The following is a 23,347-nucleotide window of genomic DNA, read 5'->3' on the forward strand; positions in this document are numbered from 1 at the left end:
GTATATTGTATAGGATACATTTCAGAAAATTGCTGGGCAGTACATAGATCTTCACAGGGGTATGAGAACACCTGAATTCCCTGCCTGATTCTGAAATCAACTCTTCAGCTCTGGGCAACTAAAACTTCTGCCTCCATTTCTGTCTCAGTACATTTGTTATAGGGATTATTGTAGATACTTGCTTTATTGTGTCCTACAGAAGTTTTCTCAAATTATTTTGCTATGTTCATAAGGTGGATTTAAATGCAAAGGCAGAAGGTATTGAAATAATTTGGAGAGGTTATGAAAGCCACTTCTGGCCAGTGTTGCCACAAAGACCAAATTGCAGGCACTAACTGTAAATAAATGCTAGCTGTTGATCAGAAGAAGACCCTAAGTGTCAGAGGATTCTGCCTTATAGGAATACCAGGGCCGTGAAAACTCTGTTGTTGAAAAGATGGAGCTGAATCAACTTGTCAGTTGCATTTTATGACATGGTTGTATAAAGTGGAGGTGACTAACCCGCCTTATCTTGACAATCCTTCATCCAGGTGTCCCTAATAGCTTTCAACCCTTTATAAAATGCTTAGAAGGTATGTATGTGATGAGTATGATTTCAGTGTATAACTTAATCAGAAGAATGGTCTTATGTCTTTGAAAGAAAATTGCTTTCTGCCATTCTTCTCAGAGGCTTATTCTGTAAGTTTTTTTGTCTGCCCTAATTACAGTGGAAGACTTATTTGAAACAGTTTACAAAACATGAAAACTTTTAGTGGTAGACAAGTAGAATTCACTCTTAAAGGCGTTTTCATGCTTTTCAATTATCAAGAAATTTCTTTTTATACCACTAGATTCTTTCTGGCTTCCCAAGTCTCAAGTTCCCAGCTTCAATTTGTAGGCTTACACGTACTTGTAACAAGGCACTATTCTTTCTGAATGGTCCAATGCATACTTAATTATTTTCTGAGTAATCACTAATTAAACAAGATGAAAAACCATGGCAATACCTGCTGCTAAAAGTTTAGTTATTTATGTGCAATAGAATAGCAACCAGAATTGTGGAACTCTGTTTTCTGCAAAATACAAAATTAGATTTATATTTGTAGGGGAGAGGGTGCCTTGAATTGACCAGACTTTAGGCATTCAACCCATGTAGGAAAAGTCTGCTTCCACAAATTCGTAGACAGAATAGGCAAAAGTGATGGTTCATGCAGCTTGTGGAATAGGATGCTAATATTCAGTTTTACCAAACAGGATTTCATTTCATAACTTAAGAAAACTGTAGTATTTATATCTAAGCTGTTTGAGTCCTACCACTATATAGATCTGTGCCTTACCTTTCTTAAAACCAAGGTTGTTATTTTAGAGAAAAGGTTAAACATGAGAACAATGGAGTTAAAAACAGCAGCAACAACAACAAGAGCTCTACATTAAATTTATTTTGAGTTTTCATTATTTTTATTCCCTGACACATGCTTGGTGTTGAGTATATTGGGAAAAAAAAGCTAATATGTTTTTGCTATATCCAACAATGTCCTGACTTAACTACAACCTCTTTTTTTCTTTTGCAATTTTTTTTTTTTTTTTGCAAGGTTAACCCCTTCTTGTTCTTCAAAATAGATTTTTGGGGGGGGGCACGTCTGACTCTTCAGTTTAGATTTATTACAGTTTGTGTCCTACACTGTCAACAATTCCCTGCGAATACCGTCAATACCGTCATGTTTTGTTTTGTTTTGTTTCATTTTACTTACAGGAGTCCCTCAGAGATGATGCCAGAAAGAATACTTGCAAGGTGGCTGTCACAAATGCATCAGATTCTTTTCTCCCATCACAAAACCTCTGTATGCTTGTTTTGCTGTTAAACCTGGTTCAGGCAGGTGGTCCGTGACACCTGCAGGGAGCAATTGTTGAAGTCCAGCAATGTGGAGAGGTTCTCAGCATGGGCACAGCGCCTGTGGCAGAGACTCTTTGGGGAGGTGGACACATGGATGCTCCTTGCTCTCTCCTCGGAACAGTTGTTAATATTTTAGATGAGATATTAGGAGTAAATTCTTTACTCAGAGAGTGCTGAGGCTCTCGCATAGACTGCCAGTGGAATCTGTGGATGTGGAGCTGTTCAGGGCCATGTTGGATGGGGCCCTGATCAAGTTGAATGTGTCCCTGCCCACAGTAGAGAATTGGAACTAGGTGATTTTTAATTCCCTTCCAACCCATACTGTGATTCTATGGTTCTATGATTTTCCTCGTTACGAAACACAGTGTGTTCTGTTAGAACTTAATGCCTGTTCAAAGCTAGCCCAGTGAGAGAATGGACCATGCAATGTATCATACTCAGTTTGGAAAAGGTATAAATCCTCATTTCATCCTTTCATCCCTAGCAGTCATTTTCTGCTAGTGTCTAGGGTGGGAATCATGGCAAAAGTCTTTTTACCTTTCAGATTAGGAAGCTTTAAAAGCATTCTTTAAGACATGACTCTCAGCTGTCTAGAGAAGTTCTTGCAGGGACGAGATGCACCAAGAGTTCATCAGTGTAGGGGGGAGAGAGAGGATATTTTGCCCCAAAGGTTTTGCTGATTTATCTGTTATTTATTTGGGTTAGATGGACTCAGTACATTAACTGTATTGCGAACAAGAGCAAAACAAACTTGGTAAGTTTTGCAATCAAAACAAATAAAAATGTCTTTCATGGAAAGATTTTGTGGAACGATGTTAATAGAAAATGGTGCAAGAAACATCTCTGCCCCTAGATTTGGCTCCATATACTTCTTAAACTTTTTTCTTTTTTTTTTTTTTTTTTTTTTGCTTAAAGGCTCTATTCAATATCCTGATAGCCTTGTGCTCCTTTCATCACTTTAGAAAAAGATCACAAAGCTTCACCCTCGTCTTCTGGGATATTTCTTTTTGGCTTACAAAGAGTCAATGGCAGCTGAGGCTGGAAATGGTCTGTTCTGCTTGGAGAAAGGGAGGGGCAGGTCCATGATGGTTGTTCGGCCGTTTCTGAGAATCAGCTGCTTTTTCTTTATACTGCAAAGATTAAACAAAGAATGTTAAACATTTCCCAATTTAGCATTTATAATGGAAAGCGGCTGTAGGGCCACAGCTCGCTGCTGCAAGGGCAGGCGTTCATATTTGGAGTTGCTGAAAAAGGCTTTTATTTTTTTTGAAGACTTCTCCGTTCCTCTTCCAGCCTGGTTGCAGCACTTTGCAGTCAGGTGGAGGCAGCTTTAAATTTGTTACTTTCATTTAAGTAGGAGCTGATTTGCTGTTGGAAATGGAAGTTAGAGCAGCCCAGCTATCTGCAAAGTGGAGGAGGAGGCACTGTATTCCTTTAACTTTTCAAATGTCTGTGATTTCACACCAACGGGCAAGCAGAAATTGCCTTCCTTAGCTCCTGTTAGTAATAATATGTAGTATTAATGATCTAACGTCTTAGCTTCAATTCTTCATCTCAGTTTCTAAAAAAAATATCTGTTGGCTTTGTTCAGTCATCTTTATAGTTGCATCCAGCTCGGAACCTTTGAAGTAAAACGTTGGAGTTTAATTCTTGAGTGCAGCAGAACGACATTTTTGACCTACTGACAGCACAGCTTTTTCCATAGCATTTCTGTAGTGATTACATGGGGAACTGTGACTTTCTGTTCCTCATAGCAAAGGGAAAGAACTCCCGAGGATGGCTGCGAATGAAAAACAAACAAAACCAAAAAAAGGAGGGGGTGGATTTTGACATGTTAGTGTTAAATATGGTTATATTGTTTTAGTTATTTGTCATCCTTTCTTCTTTTGTCTTACTTGAAGAATCCATAGTCGAAACAAATACCTACCTCAAGCTTTCTTAGTTGAAGCTGAGGGGAATTCCAGCTTTATGCAAATGCATGTTTTACTCTCTGCTGGAGTGAAATAAGTGTTAATAAAGTTAGTTTTTAAGAAAGCAGCTAAAAATGTCCTTCGTCTTTCAATTGGCCAGATTTCATAAATTCAGCAGTTTTCTGTCATCACATGTGGACAAAATCTAAACATCCCATATAATTAAAACATTTTCAGAAAGAATATTTCTGGTTTCTTTTATAAATTGTAAGCTCTATAAAAATCAGATATCCATTTTCTGCCTTTTCTAGCCTGTCTGCAAGTAGGTTTTGTCTAAACAAAATAGACTTGCACTCAGAGCTCACAAACATTTGTGTATTACTTAGGTATAGACATGAGTAATTCTATTTCCCTCTTATAATAGCTTAAATAGATTTGTAAATATTTGCCCATCTTTCTGTTTCTTAAGGGAAGCTTTTCAAAAAATCTTTTTTTTTTTTTTTTTTTTAATTTGAAATAAGTCAAAGCGATTGCATTTCTTATAGAACGCTGGAATTTTTGGACTGTGCATCTGTTTAAGCACATGGAGAAAGACAAGATTGAGATCATGTAAGTCATGAAACTAAGGTTGAATAATCCATACTTTGTTCTCTCGCCATTTGTACAATTTATATCCAGATGCAAGTAATAAACCAAAAAAAGAAGAAAAAAAAAAAGAAGGAAAATGTAGTTTGCATGTATTTTTAAAGTGATTAATGAAAAGCAAAGTTCAAATGAGGCCACAAATCCTGGTGGTGCACAATGGGTTGATTTATTTTGTAAATAGACCATGGATAATTAACCATAAAACAAAACTTTTTTTTTTTTTTTTTAACTTGCATAATGACACTGGTTTCTTTTAGTTGCTGCGAGTCGCACAGAGGGATAACGACTTATTCACAACTGGTTGCGACTGGTTACAGCCAAGAAAGGAAAAATCCCAGAGCTGTTAGCGGAAAAAGGCTGTTAAAACCCTGCTACACTTGTAGTTTTACAGAGACACATTTGCTAACGGCTACAGAGTGGGTGAAGTTGCCCTTGTACAGTAACGTAAAGAGAAGATATGCATGCTCTAATGGTGCTTGCTGTGTTATCCCGTGCTTTGGCTTAAAACACATTAGCAAAAGACAGCCCTTGCAGCTGGCCTTGTGGTCGGCAACTTTATATTCACATCTAAATAACATTACTTTATGCTGTGCTATAAGCTTCTGTGATGGCTATATCCTTACTTCCCTGTCAGTGGGGAAGAGTCCTCCAGATAGTCAAAATAGTCTGTGTTGCTGCCAAATCCCCTTGTGAGCCAGACTGTGATGGTAGTTTTTCAGATATGTGATACGAGAAAACTGCATGCCCAGTGCCCCCCATATCTGTGTCTTCACATTCTGCAGTCATCTGTGGAAGAGATCTCTCATTCCCAAGAAGGAGAAGGCCAGTTTGTTGTGTGAGCACATTCACTACTAATCAAAACTGCCAGCTGGGGTTATAGCACTGGAGGATGTAAATAAACTGGAGCATGAGATGTTCAGATGACAATATGGCAACTTTTGTGGTGTTTTCTATTAGTTGTCCATATTCAAGCTTACTTGTCTCTGGCAGCTTGTTAAATGATGAGAGAATTTCTGTAGATAATGGTCAAGTTGCAAGAGATTGGATTCACCACAAAGGCTGTATCTATATGAATACCTTAGCCTGCTTTTACGCACCACACTGTGCCTTAAAATTCTTTTGTCTACGTATATAATCTTTGAGGTTTGCATGGAGCTGATATTTGATTGTGCAGTGTTTGTGTGAAAGTTGGCTATGTGTGCAAATGGGCTGCATTTCACAGACAGTTTAAGGTACTTGCAAAAAGCCCCCTTCATTCACAGCTAGACAGAAGTAGTGAGTAAAAATGCTTAAAATCAGCACAGTTTTACATGTGTTTAATAGTTTATCATAGGAGTGTTATGTGCCAGACTTCTGTGTCTTAAATTGATCTGTAGGCATTAGTTCTCTTCTGCAAATAAGGGGTACCTTTTTGTCAGCAAGACACCGTAGAAACTGAGAAGAGAAGCAGGTCATTAGTGCCAGTATCATGTGCTATCATAGTATCATGTGCTATCTCCATGAGCTTAATGTAGATCACAGGGCAAAAGGATTGCATGTGAAATTTTCAGACTAGATCCCAGATGCAAGACATGACCTTAAATTGGCTCTTCGAACTTCTAACAAGAGAACTCCTGAGTTCCCACTGCAAGCTAATACCAGCAACTACAAAGCATGCGCTGCCATTTCTAATATTTTTTTAGGATGAAGGGTCAGTTTGAAGTAGCACTTAATTTGAGCAAGAGATTCCTATTTGTGGGTGGGAGTCACACTGCATGCAAGATGAGCATTCTATTTTCAAGTGGCATTGCAGTGAAGACAAGACCCCAAATGTCAGTTAACTCTACTGTCTTTGGCTTCTGCTGAAGTCCTTCTGGAAAGGAAGCCAGTGAGAAAACACTTTGATAATGTTAAGTGGATGTGATTGTCCTGTGGGCTTTCCCTTGAAACTGTTATTTCTCAGACTTTTACTTATGGAATTTGTAGTGATGTATGGAATCTGCTACATACTGTTTATAAGTTTCAACTTGGTTTTATTGACTAACTGAATGCTTTTATTTTGTGACAGTCTTTTTCTGTGCTCTACATCATGCCAAAGAGACAGAGGAGTGGTGTTGGCATATCACTGTATGAATAGGTCTGTCATTAAATATTTGAAATAGAAACATCTGAAATAGATCTTGCCTGAGAAGAACAATGGGGTAACTAGAGAAAGCCAGTTTTCTCCAAATTCACTTTTGGGGGCTGGAGTATTTTGAAAAAGAAAAGAAGAAAAAAAAAGAAGAACAAAGAGATCAGGTATTAACACAGGGTCTTAAAAACATTGAAGCCTCTGAGGCTTGAAGTGAGATACAGAGGAAGCTGAGAGATGAGAGGGAAGAGATATGATTAGAAGAGGGAGCTTTTTTTTCTTCTTTTTTCCTTTTTTCCTTTGTCCTTGTATCTTTAAAATCAACTAAGGAAAAGAGAAGCTGATAATAGGAAAGTGAGAGTCCCTCATTTTGGAAAGGCAATTTATATAGGAAATTGAAGTTTTTTTACCATAATGTTGACCTAAGCCCAAGGACCAGCGCTGAAGATGCTGAAGGATGAAGTTGTTTATGGGTATTTTGTGTTTTCTCTGGTCTCTAAAATTTGTGGTTTTGTTTTGCGGAGGTGAAGAGTGAGCGAGTCAGTCGTATTCCTGAAGCGGGGCAGCAAGGCTCTGAAATGTTGCTGCTAGGAAGGGGTTACAGGCAGCTTGAGCTGAAGAAACGTGCAGGATGAAGGAGAGTTTGCTCAATTCATTTCAGACTGTGGAAGCTGTCAGCCCGTGGACCCAGTGTGCTGGAGGTACATTCAATAGTCCGCTTGATGTGGGGCAGGGAAAGCTCTGTTAGAGATGTGACAGAAGTAATTGTAGCTCAGGCAGTTGAGCAAGCCTTTGTATTTCTCTCATATGGTAATGACCTGTTTGAAAAGACCTACAGTCTCTCTGTTTTGCCCCTTTGCTACTCTCTTCCCATGTAGCACTCTCCAGATCTAATACTTGAAATAAAAAAACACAGGAGAGGTAATCCCAAAAGTTCTCCCCAAGAGTTTCCCTATCTTTGCTTTGCAAAGTGACATCAGTATTCCAGGAGGTGGGTTCAAGTTCAAGTCAGAACTGCTTTCATGGGGGACTAAGTAGTACAGTTGTTTGAATCCTTGGATTTCTGCTCCAAGCACTGCATTTAGCAATAAACTTTATAGAAAACAAATTATTTGGTTCTTAATGAGATTCTGTTCATGTTACAAAAGCCGTTCACCAAACAGCACAGGGGGCAACCACTTCTCAAAAGCATCTCAACACTGAAAAATATCCAGGGGTTTCCAATCACTGAGAACGATGTCATCATTTCAGGCCAAGCTGTACTTGAGCTCTCTTCTCATCTTCCTAAGGGACTGCTTTATATGTTGGGGTTCTTGCTGCTGCCTGGTTGAGGGGAAATCCCTGAATTCCTCCTGCTGTAGGCCACGATTTATCTTGCAGCTTCAATCAACCTTGCACCCTCTGTGGTATTTTGCTTTTTATTCATTTGTAAATGCATGAGCAGTGAGCAAGAATTGTAGTGGCTGAAGAAAAAGGAATTCCTGGGTACTAAAGATCATCTTAATTTCAATTATTCTTGTATTTCTCTATACATCAAATTTAAAGATACAAGAGCAGACCAGAAACAACTAACATTATCCTTACTTCTCACTCGCAATTCTTCTGTAGAACTCTCTGTGACTGTATGTGCCTCTTAATCCTGGTCAGAACTGGTTTTGATATTTTCCCAAATGGCAATAGTAATTAAGGGTACTTGACCTAACAAGATTTGTGCTAGCAGTTACATAAATGATTGTCTGAGAAAGCCTCTTGCTTTTCATACATCAGTAAGCCCTGCTGGTCTAAGAGTAGACAAGAACAATATACAAGCTAGATTATTAATAATAGTTAGATTGTCACTGATATGCTGATAGAATTTTAAAGTTATTACAAGCTTCTGAGGTGCATTAAAGAGCACTGAAGGACAGGGTTAGAATCAGTTAAAAATATCTGATGGAATTCTCTTCTAAGGAAAATACTTGTATGCTTGTTCGTAAATTAAAAACAAAAGCAAAAAGTAAGTAAGGAAGAAAGAAATGAATACTTCCAGGACTCAATTTATTTTCATTATCTATATTTCCAGATAAAGCTTTTTTGCGTTAGTGAAACAGAAATGCTTGTTTCAAACTTTTCTTTCAAAAATGTATTCTATGTTCTAATATAAAATTTAAATCAAAACTGAAAGCAACAATCAAAACAAAATTATTTTGTCAAAACAAAACATTCAATTGATTGATATGATTTTTTTTTTTATTTTGTTTCATGGGCAATTTTAAAGTACACTGTTTAATTCAACTCTGAAAGAAAGGCAAATTTCAAAGTCTGTAGCTATCGTGTAAAGCAGAAATATTGGATTGTGCTTAGAGGAGTAATTCACCAGAACTCCGTTAAACCTGTTTAAAGAAAAAATCTACAAAATCTCTCATTCTATCAAGACAGTAAAGTTTTTTAAATGTATGAGGAGCCTTAGTCTTCACAGAGGTCATGCATTGATGTCACTTGGAGCAATGAACTTCAATGAAGTGCACCTCCTATTCTTGAGATGTTTTTATTGTTGATTTGACTTTCTAGGGATGTTCATAACATTACGATGACAATCTCACGGATTATGTGAGATTCTGTTACGTGACTTGCTCTCCCTGCAACAGTTGATCAGAAATGTCCCTTCAATTATATGTAGATCCCCCTTGGAAATATATTGTCTTTCAGTCCGTGAACTGGGAAGCTTTTATTACCTTTTCAGCTCTACTGGCTTCCTTCTCTGTTGAGTGGCTGTGGACCAAAGTTTTCAAACTCTGAACTTGGTAAAATTGCTTGCAAAATCCATGTGTTTTCCTCTACATTTCACTTTCTCATGTAAAATCAGCATACTTAAACACGACAGTTCTTGACCAGTGCCACAATATGTGATGTGCCTCGGCAGCCTATTCCACTGAGTTACGGTTTTGACTAATCTGAAATTCTGAGCCTAAATCCAGCTCAGTGGGAGCACTCTACAAAAGAACAACATGAGTTTAAAGGGGATATTTTTGACTGAGCTTAGGGCTGAGGGTAACGATTGAAAGTGAAGCACATATTCAGGGATTGCTCTGTTGCTGGAAAGACTATTGCACATGGAATGTGAAGCACCTGACCTTGTCACAACATTGTGAGCACTGCTGTTCTCTGAACGAGGGCAGGCATACTAGCACGCTCACACAGTACCTCAGTTATTCTGGTGTGGCTTCTTTAAATTTGGCTAGATACAATATCCTGTTCTTGAAGTTTTGTTTCTGTTTTTTGGACCTGTTAAGGGATATTTTGTCTTACAGAACTGTGGGAATACAAGAAAGACTATTCAGAGCAGAAGCTGTGGAGCAAGATAAACAGCACAGAACACCTGCTTTTAAATAAATATGTGTTCTAAGGACAGCAGTGTAGTTTGTTCAGTATTTCTCAGTCACCAACCAGTGACAAGATAGGCAAGAATATGTGCTTTGACTAACAGCTGTCTCCTGTAATCATTGGCTATTTTTTAATGCAACAAAGCATATAACATGCTGTATCGGTAAGCACTGAATTTAGTGTTAAGAAAGCTGATTTAGCCTCTAGAGTATGTTTTGCACTGGTCTTGGGCATGAAGAGCTGGTATATTGAGTGTAAAGGCTTTTAAAAGTGTAAAAACAAAAGCTCCACCACTCCAAAGATCCATATTTATTTTTTTTAAGTTTATGTTGCAGACATGCTCTCAATATTTCCTGCATGCTAGTAGAGCATTGCATATCCAAAAGATAAGAATGTAAGCAGTAAAATATCCCAAGCAAACAGAAAGCATCTGCAGGTCTTGCTTAGCTGATTAATGTTTTTGGGATGGCTCTTTTTAGCTTAACATGCCATTAATGCTTTGCAAACTTATATATACGTGCTGAGAGTTGTCCAGGAGTTCCCTTATAATGGTTACATTCAACTTCTGCACAGCACCTTGGTGCTTACAGACATGTAAGAGGACAGGAAACGTACACAAGAAACTGTTAGACCGTGCAGGATCTGGTCTACCAGCTTTAGTCACAGAAGAACATACTGTGCTATAAACAGGATATAAAGAAATATTTGTAAAGATACTTGGTGAAATCCTGGGATGCAACTGAAGTGTTTGTTAGCTGTTGTCCTAGGATTGATGGTCCATGTCCCTTTGTTGTGCTGCTCTCTTTAATAAATAACACACCAGACTCAGAGGTATGATTTAACTGGAAAGATCTGTATCATTAAAAACTTGTAACAGATGTAGAGAGAAAGCTATTCTGCCTCCCCTTCTTTTTCAGTGCCTTTTCTTTCCCCCACTGTGATAGCTGAATACTGACACATCTCTCTAAGCCTTCTCTTCTAGCCTGCTATTTACTTGCCAGTCTGTCTTCAGAAAGTCAGTCGTTTCTGTGGTGTACAGGACAGAATACTTAGGGGTATGGACAAGGAGGTTTAGTCACTTGAATAAATCCTCTCTTGCAGTGTGAGTTTGGAGATTTCCTCATGTGCTCCCATACTCTTTCCATCCTGTCTAGAGGCATGCTTTTTCTGGACAATTGAGATTGTAAGCATTAATCTAAAAGAGTTCCCAACTGGAGGATGTTGCCAACACTGTTACCAAAGCCTTCCTAAGAAGACAGGCTTCCTTTCAGAATCAAATCTTTAGGTTTGTACAGTCTTTTAGACAATCTGATGTCACTAGAGATTCTATTTCTTATAGCATTGCTTCCAGTGGTAGTTCCTAGGCAAGAGAGATGAGTTTTTCCCAGTATGGCTCCCACAAAGCAATTAGCAGTCCAGAAAACGTGGAATCGATTTAACCTGTCTCTGCTGTGTAACTCAAGTTCATTTTGGATTCCCTTTTCAGATCCAACTGTTTTGTATCACTATAGTATGAAAAATGGCTGATTTCTGTGTCACAGACAACAAATTGTACAGTATGTTCTCAAATTCTTTCTTCTATAGCAGTTTGTAAAGCGTCTTCGTTTCCATAGCCTTCTACTATTCAGCATGAAATCAATTTAGGATTAGGGTCCTTCATAAGGAGAAGTCCTTCATTCACTCTTTTGTATGAGAATTTAGGATTCTTATGCTTTAACATTCAATATAAATGTGAAACTGCCATATTTATGGAGAAATCTTGATTCAGATTTGCTATTATGTGGGGCACATAAGAGATTGTGAAATATCTTTGAAGCTGAAACAATGGGGAGCTGCTTACCTCATGGTATAATAAGATAAAATAAGGTCATGAACAAAGTCACGTTTGCAAATTCAGCAATAGAGCTGAATGAATTATTGTCAAAAAGTAATTTGGTTGCCAAATATAGCATTATTATCCAATCAAATATCCACAAGTTGATCAGTCTCTTTGGTTCAGGAATCACCGGAATTTATTTGATGGCTACCTTCAACATTTGTATTCTATGGACTCTCTGTCAGTGAAGGTGGAAGAGAGATGGCTGTGGTTTTAATGCTACTTAGCAAAAGCCTGTTCTGCAGTTTTGCTCTCTGGCATCTATCTTGTTAATTTAGTAGTAGTCTTTAATTTTGATGAAAGAGGCTAACAAGTTTAGCATTCATACAACAAAAGTTGACATTTAGCATATGGGAGATTTCATACAAGTTCACTGTTGCAAGGTGAAGGAGCTTGATGATCCTTGAGGTCCCTTCCAACACAAGCCCCTCTATGATTCTATGATTCAATTCTATGATTTCTCATGCATCCTTCACATTACATTTAGATTATTAACCCTATGATTGAAATGGTGGAAAGAACAAACAAACAAAAAGGTTAGAGCAGGCTTAGTGCTGCATGAGTGAGATGGGGAACAGGATGCTCCATGAGTGCATTGGCTTAGAAGACCAGAATGAAGCTCAGTGCACATGTAAGCAGGAACATGTTAGAAGCTGCTGCAGGTGGTGCTGTGTTTGGAAAGGCAGCGTGGCACCTGTTCACTTTCCAGCCATCATGTAGTAGAAGAAAGGTGCCACACTGCAGGCCTGTGTTACTGTGTTTGCTTCCCTACCTCTGTTCCCAAGAGGTTTGGAATAGGTACTGGCAAGTGCATGTGGCAGTCATTGTTTTTGCCTATGCTTCAGCATGTCCTGTTGACTTTAAAGAGCCTCTGTAAGTTAACCAACATACACAAAGAACTCTCAGTTAAAGGGCTGGGAACAAAACTTAGTTCCTACTTTCCTGCCTATTAATTCAGTACATATCTAATTTGAAATCTGTTTACTACATACACTTGCGTGCATATTCCTTGGCACATGAGCTTCTTGCCATTATGGGGCAGATCCCATAGATTTTCTGCGTCATTAATAGAGAGAGCCAGTCATTTAAAAAAAAAAGGAAATCTTATTTGCCTGAGTCGTTAAGATTTTTTCTCACAGTTCTGCCTGTGGCGCCTGTCACTAGCAGTCAAATAAGGACAATTTTACCATTCTCTCCTGCTGCTCTAATTTTTTTTTTCAGTGCCAGTACATGTATTTGTTATTCTTTATAACTCCCTTTGAAGTTGGGAATCCAAGGGGAATCTAAAACCGACCAGATGTTTCTGCTGCTGGAGACACAGAAAGACAGCAAGGATTAACTTTAACTGAAACTTAGCACTCTACAAAGCCCATTACAGTTAGAATATTTTTCTTCGGGTAGATTTATTTATTATTTATATTTGCACTTGCCATCCTGGGTAGGTGATATCTCAAGTCATCTTGCCCGGGGGGAAAATGGATGATTTATCCAAGTAAACAGTGTATCAGCAGCTGCCTGCGTTGATTTCCCTTATGGGGTTTCAGTTCCATTACACTGCATATTTCCCACCCACACTCTCCATCCAGCATTTCATGTTGAGGAAAATCATTCCCATCTCTTTAGCTCCAGAGGACAGACATGTGAAAGCATCCAGCGGGAGGGCAGTGTCACTCGTGTGGGGGGACAGGTGGTACATGTGGGAAGGTACCGGCTGGAAAGCAGCACTATGTTTTAGCTCCTTCTTGCTGTTGGAAGGTGGGAGAAGGGAATGGAAGCAGGCACAGGAGAGTGGCTGTGGGAAGAATGGAGTATGTTAACTTCTTACATGGGAGGCAGAAAGTTCTCTCATGTGAGGAGGCACAGGAAGAAATACTTTTATTGACATCTGAATGCCATTGGATGTTTCTGAAGGTGCAAGACGAGAGGAAAAAAATCTTTTAAATGGTCTGTGATATTAAATACGTTATGAATTCTTACAAGGTGTCCATGTCCCAGTTCTGCCACTGGCAGAATCTACTGGTCTGTGCCTGCAGTCATGGAAATGGCATGGTCAGACTTTGTGGAGGTTTAGGATGGTAGCAGTGAAGAGAGCACGGCTTTGGTCTCTCTGCTAGGCATACACTTACACTACAGTTCAGATCCACCTCCAGATTTCACAAACACTCCAGATATCTGGAGTTGCCAAGTTATCTCATATGAGTTTATGGGACTGACCATTGCTCTGCCTCTGTGTCCCACCCATATGTAACTTTAGAGCACAGTGACCGTTTTCAGCCATAAAAGAACTTGAAAGATAATTCATGTTCTACAAAATGGAGAAAGATAGGAGGAAAAACTCAAATTAGTGCCCCTGCTGAGGGAAAGAATAGCAGAACTTATCAGTGGAGCAAGCCTAGGAAGAACAGCTGGCTGGCCAGCACATGCCTTACTCCTGAGCAGTCACAGCACGTTGTCTTTTGCTCACTGAGAACTTTATCTTTCTTTTGGGAGAGGAGGGCTGTGATAATTGTTCTCATGTTGTGTAGAGCTTGCAAGCTCCAATCAGGAATCTGTAGGAAGGGAAGCTTTGTTAGTATTTCTTTCATGTCTCAGCTGTTTTGTTTTCGTTACAGTCCAGCTCTCCTTTTTGCTGGTAAGTCAAGGCGCATCTCAGGCGTTTTCACGTTCCTCTCTTCTGTGGGGTTACATATTTTCCCTGCTTTTCTCTATGTAGATTGACTGTGTTGTTTCAGTAACTGCCAGGTCTCGATGTTGCAGCCACCATAATTGAGAAATAGTGTTGGGCTCTGCCTAAGTTACTCTTTAATTGGCTAGATGGATTGCTAATGCCTTCACCGAGGCACTGCCCTCCATCATTAGCTGTTGGATTTGCTTCCTAATATTCCAAGGCCCTGTACAACACCCTAATTTGTTTTTAAACAGGGAAATCAGAACCTTGGTAATTACATAGAACCTCCTAATAACCATCAGGTGAAAACAAATGTACGATAACAAGCACTTTTCAGAACAGCAAAAGGATGTGGAATTCAGATTTGCTGGTGACTCCACGTACTTAAAGCTACTTTTTCTGATTTTGAAATGTAAAAAAAAATCAAGCCGTAGAAAGACTGGGTGGTTTCGGGTGTTCCATTTGTTTCTGAGGAAAGATAAAAAGAAAATAATCACATTTTCATTTTATATTCTTAGAATCTGAGTTCCCAGCTTTGTATTAAAGGAATACAAGTTAAAAATCATGGAATTTGGGTTCTACGTATTTTCTCTTCTGTATTTTTTTGTTAAGGCATCGAGGTAGATGGTATGAAAGGCATTTATATTGGTCTCTCTGCTGATGAAGCTTAACCTAATAATCCAGGACTTGGATCTGGCTGCTTCGATAAAAACACTTTCTGAGAGATTTTTCCATTCAACAAACAAGGAGAAGTTGTTTAATTGACGACATCAGAAATTAGTATCCTGCCAGGACTACGTTTCTTTGCATCTTATTACTTAGAACAAAAGAATTAACATATACTCATTCTGAATTTTCAATTTTTTTTTTCCTAAATTAATCCAAAGACAAAGTGGAAAGGTCTACCATAGGATTGTGAGAGAACGGGGAAAGTCCCAGTTACTTGCCAGTTATTACTTTGTCCTAGTTTAAGCACTTGACTCACTTCTGGTGATTGCTCCATTTTCTTGTTTTTTATAGCGTGCCTGAATCTTTGAAATCTGCAGACATAGCTCAGTCTTTGAAAGGAAGAAATCCTCGCTCTGAAAATGCCAAATTAAGCTGTGATTCAGAATTCCCCTTAATTGTTAGCAACTTCATGTGCAGAAAAAGCCACCACTCTTCTGGGGTTTTCCTCCATTCAGCTTTAGCCTAAACTTCTTCTTCTATCCTCTTCCCACTTTATGATGCAAACTGAAATGAACAAAGCCAACATAAAAGAAAATAACATAGTTCACATCTAAAATTTGGAGTTCAGGTCTGTGTGGACTCCTCACCTGTATTCTGATATTTCTGTATGTATGTGTAAGACATTGCATTTAAAATATATATACAGGAAACTATGCCTAAGAAGTGTGTACCTTGTAAGCATTTTCCTGTGTATAGTTTGAAAGAATGGCAAGGAAGGCAAAGGTGTGGATTTTAAAAATGTTTCTGTGCTTTCGTAATACATCCACGGTCCATTTGAGACCGTTCTCATTAAACATAGGTATTCAGATACAGCATAGAAGTTAGCAAATAATTAAACAGATCCTGCTGAATTGTGATGTTAACACTCCAAAGCAGCCCATCCAAGTGGACCTGCAGGATTCTTGCTTACTTTTGCCAGTTTGTGGTGTTTTGGTTTTTTTTCCTAGCTGCTATACAGTGGCTTAAAAATTACTTCTTGTGTCTCTTACAAAGGTATTCTTCCATAGAGTAACACTGCAAGGGAGAGTACGTGGTGGAAAGGATTTACTGTGGAAGTGGCAGGTGCAAAGGTATGGCTTATCTACTGTCTGTGGCATATTGTCTTACAAAGTCAAACAGGAATCCCTTTTCGTCGCTTGCGGTTGGGTATTAGAGTGTACGCAATGAGTCCAAACCAACCAGGAGCCAGAGGGCAGATTGCATATCTGACTGTGAAAGTCATCATCAGGCCAAGAGCTCAATCAAGCCAGTTGTAAAAGCATCTAGTTTCTCAGAGGTAGGACTGGACTTATTTTCTGCCCAGAATGCTCATTTAGAGAGAGGGCATTAGATGGCCCGTAATACTGCAGCGGATACTCAAACACCAAGCAATTACTAGTGCTTCCTGCTGTACTCACTTTCTGAAGGTGCCGAGTGTGTGGATGAGGTGGGGTCATGGACACAGCCTCAGTCTCCCCAGAGAGCTGAATTATCCCAGCAAAGTAGTCTGGACCTCAGCGGAGCATGTTCTTGACTGATTCATATAGTTTTGTGTTCTGATGGGCGTGGAATCAGAGGAATTATGCCTCCTGTGATCTCTTCCTCAAACAGTGCTCCTCCTTCCCTTGTGATTTAACAGCTGTCTTGCAGCTGTGGTTCTTAGATCTACCGTTCTTAGATGTGCACTTTGCCCCATGGCCTCTTTCATCCTCCTTTCTCAGAGCCCTGGTCAGACTCCTACTAGCTGTTGCTTTGTGTCTGCCCTCAGACTGCCGGTGCTGATGTTCTGACAGCCTACCCAAATCCTTCTTTGCTCAGAGGAAATAATAACTCTCATTCGGTTGCTTTCTTAGCATTTATTGTGACATCCAAAGACAAATGCAAACTCATCTCTAGAATCATTATTCTCTTTGAAGAACAACGGATTGTCAGGGGAGGCTTTTTTTTTGTGTGGATTCACTTAGAAGTTCTGTCCCCCAGTGTGGTTCTCCAGCTGCCCCTGTCATTTCCTCAGTTGTTGTTTATCCAACTTTTAATAATTTCCTTTTCATGCTAGAAAGGCCCACATAATTTTCTCTGTGTGTGCATGTATTTGTATTTACTTCATGTTTCTTTATATCCTTAAATTCATAACATGCAAAATATATAGAAAAAACATCTATTGCACAAGATAAATGTGTTACGTATGCATAAATTTTACATGCATATATAATTCCATAAAATGCATATGGATCTTGTGTGCTTACATTTTAAGTGCACTATTGCAATTTTTCAGGTATCTTAATCACCTCACGTCACACCTGATTCCTGGAAGAAACATACTGATACGTGAATAGCTCCACCATGGCCTATTTCTATGTAGAAACAGTTGAGAGAACACATCTTTGTACTACTGAAAGAAGTGAAGACTAGATATTGTTTTCTCTTACTCAAAAGTGAGAATGACACTTAGTTCACCTGGGCATCAGCAATTCATGAGGGCATGTTTTCAGGATCGCCAAAGGTACCTTGAGGTACCTGTATAATTCTGGACTGGCTTTGATTAATGGCTTCTTATTTTGACTAATCTCCATTTCCAGTAAAGATGGGAGTTCAGGCCTGGATTGGAACCAGCCCAAGGTGGCCTGAAAATCCCTAGCTTAATTTGTTCTGTTAACAAGCTTTCACCTAAAAGTGTTGAGATGAGATCAGCACAAGGCTTGCCATTACAGAAACGTGCGCAAATACGAGGGTGGAAAATTGCTCAGAGAAATTGTCATTCAAGTTCTCTGGGTAAGGTAGGAATATTGTTTATTTTCCTCTGAATAACAATAGCACTTTTACTTGTAGCAAAAGAAGTGGGAAGAAGCAGCTGAAAGACCATCCTTCCATCATGACTTTTGGTTTGATTGTCTCCAGTGAAGTTAATGTTTAAGTGTTGGCTAGCATTCTCAAAAAAAGGTGATGATTTGCAAACAAAAAGATACAACATTACTGTCTTAATGGGGGTACTGTTGTAATGGTAGGGGTGGAGGAAGCGTGGAATAGGGGGGCAAATCAAGAGGGAATATTAGAAATGCAGCCCTTGCCCCACAGGAGTGAGTAGGATTTTTACTGAGATCTTTTTTTTTCAGTTCTGTGTCTGTAAAAAAAACCAAAAACCTTGCAGCCTGCATTTGGCAGAAAACAGTTAAATTGCAAGGTACTAACCTGAAGCACAGAAGCCCTGGCTCTTTCCCTTGCTTCATCACAGCTCTCCAGAGGCCCCCAGGGAAGCCATGGGGGCATCACAGTTCTTTCTGCCTCCTGGGGAGGCTGGGGTAGAGGTGCTGGAAGTCAAGCAAAGCCCTGATGGGGTGACGGAGGCCTTCCAAGAACTTGATATGGAAACCAAGGCTTAATCTGAGGAATGGGATTCATTGAACTGAAGGTAGAAAGCACGTATCTGTGCTGGAAAATGATTCCTTGTACAGGGATCTGTTGTGAGTGTGCCACATGCATGCGTGGCTGCAAAATGCACACAGCTTTTCTTTCTGTGTTTCTTTTAAGATGTACACAATAAAAGTGTAGCGTAGTGCTGGTTTTCCATCCTGTGTTAGAACAAGGGTAATCTTATCATATTTATAAAATGAGGGTTTTACAGACATGAAGGACTTTCATCCTATGTTACATAAACGTAGGTGAGTTTGGTTCCTTTTTCCTCCTTTTCCCAAGTTCATGTCATACGAAGAAATTATTAAAACAGGTGAGAGTTAAGGAGATTCATCTTTAATCTGCACAGGACTTTAAAACCTTTTTTCACATCACAACTTATTTAACTTCCACTTTAAAGACAAAGAGGAGCTCTGTGGCTGGGAGCTGAGGAATATGAAAGCTTTAGTTGCCTTCCTGTGAGAGGAATATGATAATATTCCCTGACAGAGAAACTATAAGGAACAATTATCCCAAGCTGTGTCTTTCAGACAACGCTGTCAGATTTTCCACTTCCTTGAGCACAGCTGGGCATGTGGTGCCAGGATGAGAAATTCCACAGCGGCTGGAAGCTGAGCACACTGGGTGCAGGGCTGCCCTTCAGCGCTGGATTTGGGAGCAGACAGTAGAGAGAGGAGGAGGATGACTTTCTCAAGCTTTGAAATTGGAAAGAAAATCCAATTTGGTAGCGTAAGGAAGGACTCTTTCAAAGGTCCTGTTCCCAGACTGCTGCTTCTCAAAGAGTTTTATGTTGGGATTCAGACTCTTAACATACCTGCACTGCCTTTACAAAACAGATGCCACCTACATCCAACTAAGTGTTTGGTTTTGAAAGGTTTGATGCTTTTTTAGCTTGTTTTCTTCTGTACTGCTGTTGCCTGAAGTAAGCTATTGAATGTGGGGATAGTGGCTTGGTTTATTTGTTTTCTGTTAGCTTTGTCTTGTTTTACTTTTGTAATTAAAGTGCTTGCTCAATATTAGCTAACCGAAACTGGGGGCTGTGACAGGTAAGGAATTGATCCAGGTTGAACTCCGGTGGGCATTCAAATCAGAGGTCTCTGATGCAGAATTTCAGTCCCACTTGCTTCACTTGAGGTCAGACAGCAATGTTGACTCCATCTCTGACTTTTACGTATGGAGAACAGTGTATGTGTTAGCTAAACTTCAGCTTGTAAGTTGGCTGCGTACAGAGAGGCAAAGGGGTGAAGCGATTCCAAACAAGCAGAGGTGGTGAACTCCTGATCTGTTACTGTGCCTCCTATATACATTAGATTTTGTTTTATGTTCTGTTGGAAATATTAAATGATACAAGCAAATGTTTCATCTTCTGTTTTGATCAGTGTGTCCTGTTCTTGGTAACTTCTAAACTTCTAACTTCTAAAAAGGTTTCTGGCTTTTGAAGAATGGTTTGCTGAATACTTGAGTTAGATAGACTTTGGGACTCCTCTTAGATTACCTTCTTAAATTATCATTTAGATTGCTCATTACATCAGATTACTTTGACTTTTACCTGCAGCTTTGTCTTAGTGCTCAGAAGGAATGGTCTCTTTTCTCATTCTTTGTGCAAGTTTTTTTCATAGAGCTTTTCCCTGGCCTACCTTTTTAATGTTTTCCAATTTCTCCATTGAAAACTTGGGAATTCTGGATAATTCCCTAGCTAGTAAGACTGTTCAAATAATGGACCACAAAATGTAGGCTGTTAATTATTTTTCTGTGCAATGGCAACGTAATGTGTGACAATGGAGCTTTTTGGTTACCAGTGAAATCATTTTGGACTTACTGTAGTCTGGGATGATTAGCACTTAAATAACATCATGCTTCTGAGGATATCAAAACACTTTTGTAGCATTTAATGAAGGAGGCCTTCCTTCCAGACCCAAAGGATATGCTTCACTACTTCTAGCTGTCTTCATGGGGAAGAGAGGAAACTGGTTCATGGAGAGGTGAGGGACTAGACAATGTTATAATTAGCAGCTGTATTGCCTGATCAGGGTCTCAGTCAAATGCAAACTGAAAGGAACTGCCTTTCAGTCCTGTGCACACCTTACTGGGGCCCACTGTCTTTCAGGGAAGTCTTTCAGGTACTGTGGCATTGCTGAAGCTCTCTGCAAGCAGACAAATTGGTCATGCTGGGGGAGAAGACCCTGCTTCCAGCTGGTGCGGTGGCAAGAGAGAAGGGAGAACATGAAAATCTATAAAATCATTCTGTTTTTTTTCCAAGGAAAGAGGTTTTTTTATTCAGAGGGTAGTGAGGCTATGGCACAGGCTGCCCAGAGAGGCTGTCGATGCCCCATCCCTGGAGGCATTCAAGGCCAAGTTGGATGGGTCTCTGGGCATCTTGAGCTGGTGGGTGGCAACCCTGCCCATGGCAGGGGATTGGAACTGTGTGGGCTTCAAAGTTCCTTCCAACCCAAGCTATTCTACAGTTCTAAAATAATAGATAGATAGCTGCTTCTACAGGGAGAGACTGGATGAGTGCAAGAGTAAAAAAGAGGTAGGAAGATTGTGTGTGAGAGAGACTGATGAAGTGAATGAATGAGCCCAAAGCATGTTGGACAAAGGAGAGAAAGGTGTGGAATACTAACAGATATTTGCTTTCAGATGCTAGAACTCAGATAGTCATTTTGCTTCCTGTGTAAACAGCACTATGTAGCTGACCATTTTGTAGTTGATGTTCAGCTCTGAAAAATCAGGATGTCTAACTGTATTTTCCAACACCTTTGAACTGTACACATGTAATAAATATCACCATGACGTGTCCAAGCAGGATTGTTTTATGATAATGGTCAACTTGAAATTTTTACCTTTCATGTGAAAAGAGATGAGGTTCTTGAGCCATGGTTGCTGTGGCTAATTGTTCTTGCAACGTAAGAGTACTGTGATGATCTTCTTTGTGTGCTCAGCCTGTCCATGAGACCCCAGACACTGTGTTAAATTATTTTGTAAATAGGTACCGCTGATTTTCAATGATTTTTGCCTCAATAATTATAGCAAAAATGTACTCTATCTTGTCTGAGCGTAGTGGTGGTTTGGTATGTTTATTTTCATTTGTTTACTTTGACTGCAGCAGTATTTTGCTGTACTAAGGATATATTTTTAAGTTCTAGAGAGAACCTTCTAGGCATAAAAGTACAGGATTAAATTTGCACTACGGACAGTGACTTAACGCCTTCAGATTCCTTATCACTGGAATTCCTCAAGGCCAGATTGGATAAGGCCTTGAGCAACCTTCTCTAATGGGAGGTGTCCCTGCCCATGACACGGGTTTGGAACTGAGTGGTCTTCAAGGTCCCTTCCAACCCAAATCACTCTTCAGTTCCACGACAAAGAGGAGAGATATACCTGTGTGTGAGTCCCAGGATTGACTGCTGTACTAGGTGAGTTTTCTTTTAAATTTAGTGTTCCACACTTAAAAATGGCCTATAAGCAAGGCCAGTATCATCAGACATACATGTATGGGACATTTAATAATGGTATTACTTGAAAAATGCCATCATTGTTACAGTTATTTATTCATTTCTTAACATACACACAGTTGAAAAGTGTCTGTGTGATGATTAACAAGATGATTTTACACATTAATATCAGAATAATCAGACCTCATACTTTTAAGGCAGCAACAAAAAGATGCAAATACATTTTGGAAAAGCATTTTCCTATCTGTAGTTGTCACTGGTTGGTTTGGCTGAGTACGGCACGATAACTAGACTTCATATTACTAAAACATGGTTTCTTAAGACATGTCTTTCACAAGATAAGTTAAGAAAGTGAAACAACAACGATATGAAAAACTTGGTTAAATTTTTAAGTCCATTAAACGAATGCTGACATTCAGACCAAGGCCACTGGTTCTCAGCTGTTTGTCCTGTATCCTGGATACATATAACACGGGAGAGAATTCAATAACTGGAAAAAGTTAGCCTGATATTTGGTTCCATGTTGGAACAGTGTGTTTATTTAATTATTCCAGTCATTGGAGGATGGTCTTTGGCCTAATTTCATGTTGTCTCTGTAGTACCAAGCAGATTAAACTTGAGCATGGTTTGGGATACCAGGCTGCACCACTGCTCTTCAAAGCTGGTTTTGATGCACAGCCATTGCTCTTCACTGGCTCCTGAGATGCCTTTCAGATGTATGCTTTGCATTTGTATGCATTATTTTTACTCTTACTGCAGTTTTCAAAGAGTAGACAGAGCTGACTCACCGCTGTTGACTCCATGATCTGCTTCCCATTTCAACCTCCACCTGCCCAAAAAGTTTAGTAGTTGGCAATGTGTCTCCTGGAACTGATGTCTGAGCAGTGAACCATTAAAAAGCAAAATGAAAGGTAAAACTCCTTTTGGTTTGCATAGCAGGAGCTCTAGGGGTGCAAGTGAACACCCGTTTTGCTGATCGTTGTACCTAGAGATCTGTGGAAAGATAAAGAGTTTCTTTCTAGGCACATACACCTATTGGAAGTCAGCAACCTCTCTTCCTTTCTGTATTAGCTGGTAGGAACACAACTGAAAAGTAGCTTTTTGTGTTCTTCATATGACAAACGTTCAAATATCAGGAAGATAACAAGTAGCTTAGTGAGGAGTGAATGGTGCAGACATATCCATATTTTGGTTTTATCACTGAATCACTGCATGAATTTGGTCACTTAATACCTGTGTCTCAGTTTTCCCTGGTATTTAGTGCAGGTTGCAAAAATGCATACTGCGGTCTTTGATGCTATGGTTTATTTCTGTATATTCCAAGAGCC

The 23,347-nt window shown here is 39.4% G+C and overlaps 1 protein-coding gene across 24 annotated transcripts in view; it reads left to right on the forward strand.

Annotated features, from left to right (window-relative positions):
- Window positions 1–23,347, forward strand: part of ZBTB20 (zinc finger and BTB domain containing 20) — a 466,833-nt gene that overhangs the window by 213,081 nt on the left and 230,405 nt on the right. For 2 of the 24 annotated variants that reach the window (XR_008211405.1, XR_008211407.1), the window contains one exon: window positions 1,733–21,366. The exons of the other annotated variants lie outside the window; for them this stretch is intronic. The gene's annotated coding sequence lies outside the window, so the exon portion shown is untranslated. Of the gene's footprint in view, window positions 1–1,732; window positions 21,367–23,347 lie in introns of those variants that run through there. 24 annotated transcript variants of the gene reach the window in all.

Source organism: Tympanuchus pallidicinctus, unplaced genomic scaffold (assembly GCF_026119805.1).
Source record: "Tympanuchus pallidicinctus isolate F22 unplaced genomic scaffold, pur_lepc_1.0 scaffold10, whole genome shotgun sequence".
Lineage (NCBI taxonomy): Eukaryota > Metazoa > Chordata > Aves > Galliformes > Phasianidae > Tympanuchus > Tympanuchus pallidicinctus.